General features: G+C 44.1%; 1 protein-coding gene across 8 annotated transcripts in view; it reads right to left on the minus strand.

The window, feature by feature from the left end:
- SLC36A2 (solute carrier family 36 member 2) overlaps positions 1 to 14,496 on the minus strand; it is a 74,119-nt gene that overhangs the window by 59,234 nt on the left and 389 nt on the right. For 3 of the 8 annotated variants that reach the window (XM_073802725.1, XM_073802730.1, XM_073802729.1), the window contains exons 2-4: positions 12,332 to 12,442; positions 5,490 to 5,678; positions 1,098 to 1,243 (exon numbers count right to left, since the gene is read on the minus strand). The exons of 2 other annotated variants lie outside the window; for them this stretch is intronic. The gene's annotated coding sequence lies outside the window, so the exon portion shown is untranslated. Of the gene's footprint in view, positions 1 to 1,097; positions 1,244 to 5,489; positions 5,679 to 11,011; positions 11,356 to 12,331; positions 12,443 to 14,496 lie in introns of those variants that run through there. 3 more of the 8 variants (XM_073802726.1, XM_073802724.1, XR_002174239.3) reach the window with 2 other exon arrangements.

The following is a 14,496-nucleotide window of genomic DNA, read 5'->3' on the forward strand; positions in this document are numbered from 1 at the left end:
CTCGTGTGTTACAATCTTTCCAATAGACAGTGGAAAATATGTATTAGATGGAAATTAGCACATTTTGACTAACAATTTTATATTTAGAAGTTTACCTATAGGATATAATAGGGAGTGTTCAAACATGTATGTAAACTCAAGGGTACTCATTACAGCCTTAGTTGTACTTGTAAAATTATAAGCAAGCTATTTGTCAAGTCATAATGCTAGGGAAATTAATGATGATACATTTATCCAATTGAATGGTATTCAGTTATACATGGTAATATATATTGAAATTAATTGATATGTAAATCCAGGTTTTTCAAAAGTTAATTTGTCCATCAGTTACTGAGTATCAACTATGTTTGAGGCACTTCACCCATGTCATTCTCTCTGTTATTTCAGTTTTGTGTGCACATCTCTTCCTCCCAGGGCTGCGAGAGCCTTAGAGGCAGGGACGTGAATGATGTCACGTGCTCACTGCTGTAGCCCCACGATGCCCAGGTGCTCAGTAATGTTGAGTAAATGGACCCCTAAAGAGTTATGCTTAGGATTTAAAAATTATCTTTAAGGAGCATTATTTTTTGCCACCAACACAACTTCTCTAAACCTCTCTTTGCCTGTCTGTCAAGATTTAGCTCCTGGAGTTACTGGAAAGAAGAAGGGAAAAGTTCCCATAAAAGTCTCCAGGTGCAAGATCTCAGGCCCAGGAGCTCCTGTCGGGGAGGTAAGGAGACTTATGAGATCCCGCTGACCTCCTCCGGGCAGGAGGAGACCTGGTGGAGATGCTGCTAGACGCTCCCTGGGGGCCACCGGAGCATTCCTTGGGCTGCTGAAGGAGGTGCCTCCCGCCCCAGGCAGGCAGACACCTCACTCTTGCGCTCAAGCACCGTGCGGGTGAGGGGTGGGAGTGGTCATGGCTTTGGCAGGGGTTGAGCAAGCACAGGTTTGGCATGCAGGAGCTGCAACGCCCAGCTCTCAGCTGTATGAGCCATAGAAGGCTCAGGAGCTTAAATACTGCACTGCCTACCTCGCCTGTTGTGATGCAGGCTCTGCTCCTTGGGAAGAACAAACGGCCAAAAGCATGAATGGATGGATAGATGGGCTTCTCCTACCCTCAACACGGAGACGCCTCACAGTTGCTCTACGAGTCTGTTCTTTCTCTTCCTCCTTCCGATGAAGTACCCCCATGCTGGCCACTCCGCTGCGTGCTGGGGGTCCACCGGGGCCAGGGTGCAGTCTCTGCCTTCCATGAGCTTAGCTGGAAATCATGAATATCAATCAGGGTTTCCCATACATAAATTAAAAAAATTTCAACTGTGATAAGCGCTCTGAAGGAAAATTTAGCAAGGCTGAGTGTGTGTAACAAAAGCAGTTACTCTTATAAAGGGGACCAGGAAGGTTTTCCTGAGGAAGAGGGAAGTCCCCTGCACAGCAATGTTCTCTTCGCCTTGCTGCTGTAACAACATGTGGCTTCCCCCTGAGGTCACTGCTTCCTCTGCAGGCCTCTAAGAGAGGGCTGCTTTCCTCTCTCCTCTCTAAGACAGCTCCCTTGGAACACATGGCAGCAGTCCGCAGCACCTCTACTTGTTGTGGCATGCACAGCCCTCAGGGCCGCCCCCTCTTCCACTTAACACCCTCTTTCTCTCTATCTCCCTTTCTTGCCCTCTCTCTCTCCCTCCACCATTTCCCTATGATCATTCTTGATTAGTTCAACCGCATAAAGGAATCACCTGTACTCCAGCCTCTTACGTCCTTGACCACCTTTTCTTTCAGTTTGTCCTCCACACACCGACTCCCACCATCACACCCCAGACCTTGTCATTATCAAAACCTGCACCACTATTTAAAAAAAAGTTTTATTGAAGTATGGTTGATTTACAATGTTGTGTTCCTACACCACTTTCAAACTCTCTATTTCAAGCATCCCATTCTCTGGGTGCCTCACCAACACCTACTGGTCCATCTCACATCCACTAATTTGCAGACCCTACCAGATCTTTGACCACGTCAGGGCCTCCTGTCCACTGATGCTGCTCTGAGACCCATCCACTGCTCTTCGCCCCCTCACAGCTTCATTCCCCTTTTTACCCAGTGATTGGTCATTTGTGGAGTCTCTCTGCCATACACTCTCATCTCTCTTGTTCCTCTCCTTGTATTGTATCCACCTTCCAAAGCCACAACGCTGACCGGATGCACCTTTGCCTCTACTTTGAGACTACACCCAAGTGGTTGAATGTGGCTAGAGAACAACAGCCGGATTTGCCAACCCGTCACATTTTAAATTTATGAAAACCTCAGGTGGGTCCTAGCACCGCAGGCAAAATCTACTCTTTGTCTTATTTATGTGGTTCTTCCACTCTTCAAGAGGACTATTTCCTACCTCTTCTCTCTATGCAAACCTCCATTACTCTCCCCTTTTCACTGTCAGCCGATGGCATTGTTCTCATTTCATTGAGAAAACAGAAGCAACCAGAAGAGAACTTCCTTATCCTCCAGCCACTAAATCTATCCACTGACCTGTGTCTGAATCCATATACGAGGCTTTTTCTCCCATGAAAGTGGCTGAGCCATCCTCATCCTGTCGTAAGTCCCTTTATCTTGAGCACTGGATCTCATCCCCTTTCCTTCACCTACTCAAGAGTCTTCCTCCTGCAATGATCCTTCCCTCTCTCTTGCACCATCAGCCCTTCCCTTTCTACGGCATCATTCCCATGAACATATAAACATACCATAGTACCTTTAATCTCTCATCTCTCTGCTCCCTTTCATAGCAAAACTCCTGAAAAGAGTTGTCTCTATTCACTCTCTCCAATTTCTCACTTTCCATTCTCTTGAATCTACCTCAGCCGACTTTCATCCTTATTATTTAACTGAAACTGCTTTTGCCAGTGGCAACTATGGTTCCTGTTGCCAAATCCAATGGCTAAAACTTAGCCCTCCTCTCAGTTGTCTTGACAGGAGTAGACATTTCAGTCCCCACCCCCCTTTCCTTTTGGCCGTGCCACGCGTCATGTGGGATCTTAGTTCCCCGAACAGGGATCAGGGATCAAACCTACGCACCCTGCAGTGGAAGCGCAGAGTCTTAACCCCTGGACCACCAGGGAAGTCCTCAGTCCTTTTTACACACACTATTTTCACCGCTGTGGTGATAGACTCTAAGATTCCACCTCCTTTGATATTTATGGTATTCATGCCCTTGTTTATCTCCTCCTCTTGAGTGTGGGTGGGACCTATGCTTGCTTCTAACCAATAGAATGTGGCAAAGATGATGTAATGTCACTTTCATGATTACATCGTCATATAAGGTCTTGGTTTACTAGCAGACTCTAGAGACTTCAAAGTTAGTTGGCTTTAAAGAAGTAAGTAGTCATGTTAGGAGGCCCATATGGTTAGGAGCTGAGGGCCAGCGAGAAGCTGACAGGCAGCAAGAAGCTGGGGCCCTCGGTCCTACAACAGCAAAGGAATTAGTTGTGCCAGAAACCTGAGCGAGCTTGGAGGAATATTATTTTCCAGTTGTGCCTCCAGATGAGACTATAGCTCAGCCAACACGTAGTTGCAACCTGTGAGCCCCTATAAGCTTAGGACCAAGTTAAGCCATGCCTGAACTTCTGACCCAGAGAAACTGTGAGACAATAAATGTATGTCACTTTAAGCCACGAAGTTTGTGGTAATTTATTACACAGCAATAGGAAACTAATATAACCATTCATCTTCTTTTATATGGTTATGTTTTTTCCATAGTGGCATCTTATACTGTATTTTTAAAAACTCAGACACAAGTTATTTGCATATTAAACAGGTACTATTCTGTACCTTCATATGGTAAATCATGACCACGGAACCCTAGGGTCTAAGTGAGGGGTCAGAAGAGAACCCAAAGGTTCTCACACTTCTTACCAAGTGTGACCCTGACCAAACACCTTTGTCTCTCTGAGGTTCAACTTCCCATATATAAAATGTATAGGAGATTTCCCTGGCAGTCCAGTGGTTAGGACTTTCACTGCCGTGGCCTGGGGTTCAATCCCCGGTCAGGGAACTAAGATCCCGCAAGCCAAGTGGTGTGGCTAAGAAAAAAAAAAAAAAAATGAATGGGTTGCAGCAGATCATCTCAAAGAAACTCTAAAGTGTAATATATAATGATTCTGTGGCTGACTGAGGGCCTATCCAGTCTTCTTTGGAGGGAGGGATGTTGCTGAAGCAGGGAACAGAAGGACTCACAGAGCTGAAAGATTTGGGAGATGAATTTCTTCCCCTATTTCATCGGTGAGAAACTGAAGCCCGGATGAAAGGGACTTGCTAGTACATGGCAGAGCTAGCCTCAGCCCTTTCCTTTGGGCCCCTACATCAGTGCTTTTTTGGCAACAGGAGACACTTCTCTCTTCTAAGCTCTCCCAGGTCCTTTGTTACCGTTGTGAGGTAACCCCAAGGTCTGCCTGCCCTACAGGGGCTTAGTGGGTTTGCTCCAGATCTCTTAGAGGGCTTGGTTCCAATCCTGGGAATATTCCTCACCCAATGCTGCCTTTTCCTGCCTTATTTCAGGAGGACCTACCAGTTGGCGCTGTCTTATGCCGAGACTGAGATCAAGGAAGCTATTGGCTGAGTAAGAGGTTAGGGGAGGATCTGTGGGTACGATGGAAGCTGTAAGTTGGTTTCAGGTAGATTGGAAGCTAGAGCTTTGGAGAACCTGAGCCCAGTAAGCTCTCGGAGGCTTCCCGCCACACACTCCTACTTTAAAAATTAATATTCACGGGGCTTCCCTGGTGGCGCAGTGGTTAAGAATCCACCTGCCAATGCAGGGGATACGGGTTTGAGCCCTGGTCTGGGAAGATCCCACATGCCGCGGAGCAGCTAAGCCCGTGCGCCACAACTACTGAGCCTGCGCTCTAGAGCCCGCGAGCCACAACTACTGAAGCCCGCATGCCGAGAGCCCGTGCTCCGCAACAAGAGAAGCCACCACAAGGAGAAGTCTGCGCACCGCAACAAAGAGTAGCCCCCGCTCACAACTAGAGAGAGCCCGTGCGCAGCAACAAAGACCCAACGCAACCAAAAAAAAAAAAAAAAAAAATTAATATTCACATTTTTAAAAAGACGTCCATAGTTAAACCCTTAATTTTTTTAATCAAAGGATTTATAATTAAAGCTAGAGTCTCCTTATCTGACCCTCTCCATTCCTCTTTCTGGGGCTAGCCTTTTTTTTTTAATTGGTTTTTTGTTTTAGTTCTTCAGTTCTCCATCTCTTTGTATAATACACTTTAATGATATTTCTCAACTAACCAACATGCTGTTAGATGAAAATTTATGCCTGTCAATCTCCCCCACTCCTCCTGTCAATATAATTATTTCACTTTTAGTTCTTTTTTACTTATCTTTGTACTTTTAAAAATTATATAAGCATAAAGATAAACTTCTTAAATTATAAAGAGTATTTGTGTTAGTTTCCTATTGCGGTTTTAGCAAATTACCACACGTTTTGTGGATAAAACAAGAGAAATTTGTTGTCTTACAGTGCTGGAGGTCAGAAGTCCTAAAATCAAGATGTTGGCAGGGCTGTGTTTTTTTCTGGAGGCTCTAGAGAGAATCCCCTTCTTTGCTTCTCCAGCTTCTAAAGGCCTCCCGCACTCTCTTGGCTTGTGGCTCCATCTCCAAAGCCAGTAGAGGAGCATCTTCTCTTCTCTGACCTTTCTGCTTCCCTCCTATAAGAACCATTGTGATTACATTAGGCCCGACTTGGATAATCCGGTATAATCTCCTCTTGTCAATACCTTTAACTTAATCACATCTTCAAAGTCTCTTTGGCCATCTAAGGTAACATATTCACAGGCTGTGGGGATTAGGACCTGGACAGCTTTGGGGGCCATTATTCTGCCTACTCCACCATTCATCCCAGTTTACCTGGAACAGTCCCACTATATGCCTGGTGTCCTGGTGTAACTATTAATACAGCTCCCATTGTAAAGCAATTATACTCCAATAAAGATGTTTAAAAAAATATTAATACAGCCCCTTTTATTCTCAAAAGTGTCTCCACTTGAACAAAAAATTATAACACCCCACTTATCCAATGTTTCCCAATCTCCTTTATACCATAACACATGTGGAAAACGATAACATTTTCTAGATCCTCAGGATATAAGAACAAGCCTACTCATGACTAGAGGTAATTGTCTCAGAAGCTCTGGCCACGTTAGGACCCAGCTGGTTGCTCCAAGGGGCAAAAGTATCAACATCTCAGCACCCCTACAACCCACTTATGGTACGCCATTGGCCACTGCATACCACTGCAAAGTCTTCCTTACACTAAAGCAATATAATATGTTTTAAAGCCTGTTCTTCTGATATGCTCCTGTGTGAGCAGCATTTAATTCCAAGGAGTGTACCCGGGTTCTCATACACATGCCCTGACGCTCCTGTCATTGCAATCCTGCCTGCAGGTTAGTTCAGGTTGTCAGACTGCTGGCATCTTTTCCCATATGCCCTCTGGTTCTGTGTCCCTGCAGAATTCCCCATCCCTCGCGCATTCTCCCAGGCACCAAGAGTGTTGGTGTGGTGGCAGAGAGGTCCCGTTGGATTCTCTGGATGGGCTTTTTAGACAGCTTGCAAAATTTTTCTCTGGGTCTTCAGAGTGCATACGTCTCTTAACTTTGTAACACATGTTTTTTTTCTTTAAACATACTTCGTTTACCACAAAGCCGTTAGCGGTAAAACATTTTATCAACATTACCTCCTTTCTAATCATCAAAAGTCACAAGAGCTTGGCTCAGAGGCACGTTGTAGTGTAGATATGGCACCAGCACTTTTCCTAGTATCTGAGCTGCTGTTTGTTCCCTTAGTGGGGTCCTTGCTTTAACGGCTGCTTTTCATTTCAACCACATTGCTAATTTACTGAACAGGATGCATCTTCCTTGGTCATCACCATGTTACATAATGATGGTGTTTGCCTTTCTTTATAACAATTCCTAATTTCTATAGCCATTTCTAATTTCCATTCCCAAATTAAGAATTTTTTTTTTTTTTGCATACGCTGGCCTCTCACTGTTGTGGCCTCTCCTGTTGCGGAGCACAGGCTCCGGACGCGCAGGCTCAGCGGCCATGGCTCATGGGCCTAGCCGCTCCGCGGCATGTGGGATCTTCCCGGACCGGGGCACGAACCCGTGTCCCCTGCATCGGCAGGCGGACTCTCAACCACTGCGCCACCAGGGAAGCCCCCAAATTAAGAATTTTTAAGTGAACTTTTTGGCACTGTGCCACTTAATGCATTCTTGAATTATACTGTTATGGCTTACAGAATAGTTTAAATTACACTAACAAAGAATGCTTACTACAGATAATTACTCAACCCACCCATAGAAGTTCCATGTGAACAACGGCATTTCTCTCTGGTTTCTGACAAAAATGGGTGGGCACTTCTGTGTCCCAGCCGAAGTGTAGCACACTTTACAGTTCACTCTTTTGAACATCAGTCAGGCTATTATAAGATACCTCGTGAAAGTTTAAATTTGGGTAGGATTCTAAATACTCTAAATTCTGCATACGAAGTAGGACTTCATTAACATTTTTATACCACACCATCTTAAATACATGTAATGCAGCTATGTATACAGAGACCGTGTTGTGTACCCTGGGTGTTTTTGTTTTTTCCTTAACCACATGTGCTCCTTCTACATGTGCTATTTTGTAACTGCCATGTATGTGGGGGCCAAGGGCTGGGAAGCCAGAACCAGGAGACACATGACGTGTGTGACTCTGGGTGTGTTGCCCCTCCTCTCTAGGCCTCGGTTTCTCCACTAAGGATGAGAGGTTGGACTCACTGAGCCAAGAGGGGCTTTCCAGCTCTGATAATCTAGAGTTAAAGGAGGCTCCCTGGAAGAATCCCTCATTCTCTTTATGTCTAGGGATGTAAATAGAAGAAAAAGAGAACAAAGGGGAAGGAAAAGAAACAGCTACAAGAAAAAACGGGAAGGAGCAGATACGCGTTGATAAGAGAAGGGGAAAGGAAAGAAGCAGCAAGATGCCTAGACTCACAAAGTGTGAGTATGGACTTCATTTATTAAAAAATAGGTTTCAATTCCCAATGTTTTTTAAGAACACTGGCTGTGGAGTTATACAGAGTTTGACTCCTGGCTTTATCACTATATCCTTGTGTGACTTTGGGCATAGTTTTCCTGTCTCCTTGCCTCAGTTTCATCTATTAAGTGGAATGAAAAATAACGACCTCATAGGATCTCAGTGGGGAGTAAATGAGTTTGTAAAGCATATAGCACCCAGTGAATCAGAGATCTTACTGTCATTGTCATCACTTTTCATGGAGTCCCTCTGAGACAGCGGGGGCAGGAATTCTCCTTCCTTTAAGGTGTTTGCAGGTCGCCCTTCCCCTTCCCATCCTCATGAGGCCAAACAACTCCCACTTCCTGAGTGAAGAACCCAGAGAGGCGAAGCACACATGTTCCCCCCATGCTACCCAGGTCTGTCCCTCCACTGGATGTGGACAGTGAGAGTAATGAGAATCACCTCTTGTGTGGATATATTGATCAGTACAGTGTGCCAAGTGCTCTGAAACCCATCAGACCCTCTTCTGGCTGAGAGATGAGGAGGCAGAGGCTCAGGGAGGTTAAGCCCCAAGAGGTCATGTCATGTGTCCAGGGGTATAGGAGGCTGGGAAGCTGCATCTCAACACTTTTGTCCCAGTACCCATAACCTGGGGAGGCGTTCGCTCAGCTTCTCCGGGGAGGCTGGGCTCCTGAGTGTTCTCTGCCCTTTGATGGCGTTCCCCACCCTGCTGCTTCACTAACCGTGGGTGCTGCTGAGTGGTGGGTGTGGTGAGATGGTCAAGTATGTGGTCACTGGCACTCCGGCTTCAGCAATGATCAGCCGTGCGACCCTAAATGTTTTAAATCTTTCTAAAGCCCACTTTCCTCATCTGTAAAATGGGGATAATGCCTTATGCCTAGAATGAGAAGTTGAGACAGGGTTTCTTGAGAAAGTGATTTACTAAGGGAGTGTTCTCAGGAGAAGGGGTGTGAGGGAAGCAGAAGGGAAGAAAAGGGAAAAGCTAAGTGAGGATGCAGTCTCAGGTGGAGACTAGCTTCAGCCCGATCCCACAGGGAGCTCTGGAGCACAAGTTGCATCATAAGCTGGTCCCACCTTAAAGTCAGGGGACTGACCTTTGGTTCCCATCCCCCTTAACTAATTGGCTGTGGACTGCACTTCCCCCATCTGTCATAGAGTGTGAAGGAAATGGATCGGGGACCCAAGGGATCCTGAAAGAAGAGATGGAGAGAAAAAGGGGAAATTGAGCAGGACTCGTATGACATACACAATCAATAAACATAAACCCTCTCCTTTTTATACAAAAGGCTGTATCACCATTCTCTTCATATTTTCCCTTAGGAATATAACTGGAATTTGCTTCAAAATAATTTAGGGTGCAGGGGCATTAGGTGGGAATAGATAATCGGGGGGTGGTGGTGGTGGTGATGGTATTGGGTTGGGATACAGATAAATAATGTTGGCCAAGAACTCTCTCCAAACAGAGTTGGTTTCACACCCAGCAGCCAATCAAATCTGCTCTTTTGAACACCATCAATGGTCATTCTTTACTAACCACAATGGTCTGTTTTCAGTCCTCTTCTTATGTGAACAAGCAGTAGCATTTGACATAGGTAGTCTCTCCCCTCCTTGAAAAACTTTCTTCACTTGGCTTCCCAGACACCACCACTTCTGGTTTGCCTCCTAGCTCAGTGACCGTGCCTTCATGCTTCCTTCTGCTCATTCCTAGTCATCTCTCTATGCTCTCCTAGACTTGATTTTTGGATTTCCTCCCATAGTTATTTGCACTCACTTCCCTGGTGAGCTCATCTAGTCTCTTTGCTTAACTACCATAAATATGCTGACAATGGCCAATTTTTTATCTCTAGGCTGGACCTCTCTACTCTCCACAATCATCCCAATGCCTACCTGACCTCTTCCCTTGGATGTCTCACAGGCGCTTCACACACAACAGGCTCCCCTTGCTCCCCACCAAAACCTGCCCCTGCCACTGTCTTTCTGTTCTAGTAAAAGGCAACTCTATCTTTCCCGTTGCTCAGGCCAAAGTGTTTGGCTCCTCCCTCTCATACTCCACTTCCAGTCCATCGATGTGTCCAACCTACGATAAAATTATTTTCAGAAACTGACCACCTTCACTGCTGTCACTCTTGTCAAGTCATCACAATCTTATCCTGGCTTACTACAACTGCCTCCCAACAGGTCTCGCTGTTTCTGCCCTTGCCTATATCAACCCAATAGACAAAGCATCCTTTTAAACCCAAATCAGATCATGGCATTCCTCTGCTGAAACTCCTCCAGTATCTTCCCATCTCACTCAGAATAAAAGCCAAAGCCCTTAAAGTGGCTCACAGAGCACTATACAATTTTCACCCATTTGTTGTTGCTCTGACCTAATCTACTTCTCTTTCCCTAGCTCTCTTTGCTCCAGCCACAGTGACCTCCTTGTCATTCTTCAAACGGAAGAGGCGCAGTCCCACCCCAGGGCCTTAGCATATGCTATTCCCTCGGCCCAGAATGCTCTTCCCAGTGTTCACATGGCCTGTTTCTTCACCTATTTCAGGTGTTTATTTACATTTCATCTTCTCAGTGAGAGCTTTCTTGACTACTTAAAAAGTTGCAATCCCTTCCCTCTGCCTCCAGACTCCCTCTTCCACTTTCCTGATTTACTTTTCTCCATAGCAGATGCACCGCTGACATATGTATATTATTTAGTTATTCTTAGTTATTTCTGTTGCCTGTCTCCTCCCACTAAAATATAAACTGCACAAGAGCAGGGGTTTTTGTCTATTTTGTTCACTGTTGTATCCCTAGAGCCTGGCACAATGATACTCAATAAATACTTATTGATAAAAATATGAACACATTTCCTCATCCTTATCTTCTTACTGTTTGATTTGATTCTTAATTTCTGTTATTATATTTTAAATTTCCAAATTTTAATTTAAAATTAATTTTAAAATATAAAATTTATAATTTTTATTTTTCTCAGAATATTCTTTTTTAAAGCATATTGTTTTTATTTCATGATTGCAACATCTTATCTCTCTGAGGTTTTTTTAGGGCAGCATTTCTCCAACAAGAGGCAACATCAGAATCACCTGGAGGGCTTATTGAAACAGATTGCTGGGCCCCACTGCTGGAGTTGCTGATGCAGATTCTGGAGTGGGACCCCAGTTTGTGCTTTTATGTTTTGCATAGTTTCTTCCAACGTGCTTTCATGTGTTTGTGCATTCCAAGGTGCTTTCATGTGTTTGTTCATTTGATTATTCTTCTCAGAGGCTTTTCTCAGATGTCTGGTAATCTCTTTCAAATTTTAAAATTCACCTTTTAAATACAATAAAGTTCATATATTTTAATTGTCCAGGTAATGGCTTTTGACCAGCGTTTAAGCCTATGTAGCCATCATCCCAATCAAGATGTAGCATTTTAGCACTGCCCCGGAAAGCTCTCAAGTCCCTTTGCTGTCAGTCCACACCCCACACATCCCAAGCAACCACTGATCAGTTTTCTGTCACTAGATTAGTTTTTGCTCATTCTATATATTTGTATTAATTGAATCATGTAGCATGTAGTCTCTTGTGTCTAGCTTCTTTCACTTAGCATAATGAGATTCATCCTTATCAGTAGTTCCTTCCTGCTATATATGCCACAATTTGTTTATCAATTCATCTGTTGATGAATATTTGAGTTGTTACTAATTTAGCTTTAGTAAGCTGCTTGCTGTGAACCTGTGATTACAAGTCTTTGTATGGATCACAGCCAGGACTAGGGTGAGGCAAGCCGGGAAACCTAGTTCACAAAATTTAAGGAGGCCCTCACTCTTGTGTACCTATAAGTGCCAACTTTGCACTTGCACAACCCTGAGAGGGAGCCCCTCCTTAAATTTTCCACCCAACGTACCAGGCTCTGGGCCCGGTGTGGATATGCTTCTATTTTTCTTGGGTAAAGAGTGAAATTGCGGGCTTCCCTGGTGGCGCAGTGGTTGAGAGTCCGCCTGCCGATGCAGGGGACGCGGGTTTGTGCCCCGGTCTGGGAAGATCCCACGTGCCGTGGAGCGGCTGGGCCCGTGAGTCATGGCCCCTGAGCCTGTGTGTCCGGAGCCTGTGCTCCGCAACGGGAGAGGCCACAACAGTGAGAGGCCCGCGTACCCCCTCCCCCAAAAAAGAGTGAAATTGCTCCATCATAGGATAGATATGCATTTAACTTCGTAAAAAACTGCCAACGAGTTTTCCAAAGTGGCTGCACCATTGTACACTCCCACCAGCAAGGGATGAGAGTCCCAGTTGCTCCACATCCTCACCAACACATGTATTTCCACTCTTTTCTTCTCTGTTGCCACAGATGGACTGCTGCAAATATGGCTCACCCGTGCAGTTCTTTCTGTCATCCTCATCTCTTTGGCTTTCCTGATCTAAATGAGATTCAGGAGAGTTTTTGTTGTTAGTCTTGCTGAACTGTCCATGAGCGCTGTTTCAAACAAAGGCGATATAAGCTGTGCAGCTCTGAGTGAGCTCTTCACCTTCAGAAAGAGTTTTTATTGACGCTTTTCTGAGATCTGCCCTCTCCCCTAACCCCCCACCCTGGGTCCCCTCACTCCTCTCTGAGTTTCTTCTCCTTTCTCCTGCACAGCTTCTGTCTGATCTCAGCTGCTTTTGTTGGTCCTTACACGCATTTTGGTAACTATGGATTATATTTCTCTTCTGGCTTTGCTGTAAATAGAATTTGCATTTTTTTCCTTTTTGCTTTTGTACAGTTTCTAAGAGTAAAAGTCAAAGCGGTTATTTACACAACCATTTTGCACTAGAAATCTTTATATTTCTGAGTAAGCAGTGGGGGCAGAGGTGGAGATTTGCATATTGGGGAAAAGTTATCTGGGAAAGATAAGGAGATGTTATTGTATGCTAGTTTCTAATTAGGGCTGCAAAATGATAAGGTTGATAGAGTCCTAACAGTATCTGAAAATTGTGCAGCCTTTTCTCAAGGGTCTCTCTGATAAAGGTGTAGTGGTCACCACAGAAGTAAGAACCTTATCTAGAGTCAGTGCATCCCAGGTGCAGATGGCAAAGTCCCACCTCCATCAGTAATTCCAATAGGGAGCTATGTGGTTCTCACAAGCTCTGCCTTTCTGGGGTAAAACATTAGGAGGAGCCACAGAATCAATGAAATTTGAGGTGGGAGATGACCTAAAGGGGGCATTCCTAGACTTGGACTCAGCAGCATTCCAAGCACAGCTCCTGGCACTGAGCAGTCAATGAACTGGGGACTTCTACCAGGGATGGGATGAATTCATTCATCCTCATATTTTGACTACATTCTTTTCTCTTTCCCTGCTGAAATGAATCAACTGGAATAGATTTTTTAAAATATATATATAGGTTATGGAACATATAGAGATTTTAAACATATATACATAAAGTAATATATGTTTATGAAATAATTTAAACAGTACAGACAGTGAAGAATAAAAGTCTTAAGGAAAACAGTAAGTACTGGTATTCATGATTCTAAATTTTAACACCACACATCTGTACATGCCTATATATAGATACTTCTATAAATACATGGCATAGGGTTTGGAAAACAATACTCAAATGCTGGTAACTGTCAATCTTTGGAGAGGAGAGTGAATTTGGGAGAAGGGAAATTTTCACTGTTTATATATACCAGGGAAGTCCATGTTCATTATCTTGATTGTGGTGATCGTTTCACAGGTGAATATATATGTTGAAAGTTATCAAATTATACACTTTAATTATGTGCAGTTTATTGTATATAAATTAAACCACAATAAAGCTGTTAAAATATTCAGTAAAAATTATATAATGCAGTAACATATTTTTATTAGAAATGTTATGCAAGAATTTCCCTGGTGTTACAGTGGTTAAGAGTTGGCCTGCCAATGCAGGGGACATGGGTTCAATCCCTGGTCCAGGAAGATCCCACAGGCCGCGGACCAAGTAAGCCTGTGTGCCACAACTACTGAGTCTGCACTCTGGAGCCTGTGAGCCACAACTACTGAAGCCTATGGGCCTAGAGCCCATGCTCTGCAACAAGAAAAGCCACAGCAAGGAGAAGCCCGTGCACCACAATGAGGATTAGCCTCCCCCGCTCACAGAAACTAGAGAAAGCTGGCGTGCAGCAATGAAGACCCAACGCAGCCATAAATAAATAAATAAATAAAGTTATATTAAAAAAATTTTTTTAAAAGATAATGAATATATTTGTCACCTTGAAAGTTTCCTTATGTCCCTTTATAATCACTCTCTCCTCTCCTGATCTCCTCAGCCATTCCCAGGCAACCACTGATGTGTTTTCTGTCGGTGTAGATTATTTTAAAATTTCTAGAATATTATATAAACAGAATTTTTTTTTTCTGGCTTCTTTCACTCAGCATAATTAAGATGTATCCATTCTGTACCTGTTTCAATAACTTTTTTATTTTTTTTGCTCCGTAATTTTTAAAAG

The sequence above is a fragment of the Tursiops truncatus genome, chromosome 3 (assembly GCF_011762595.2).
Source record: "Tursiops truncatus isolate mTurTru1 chromosome 3, mTurTru1.mat.Y, whole genome shotgun sequence".
Lineage (NCBI taxonomy): Eukaryota > Metazoa > Chordata > Mammalia > Artiodactyla > Delphinidae > Tursiops > Tursiops truncatus.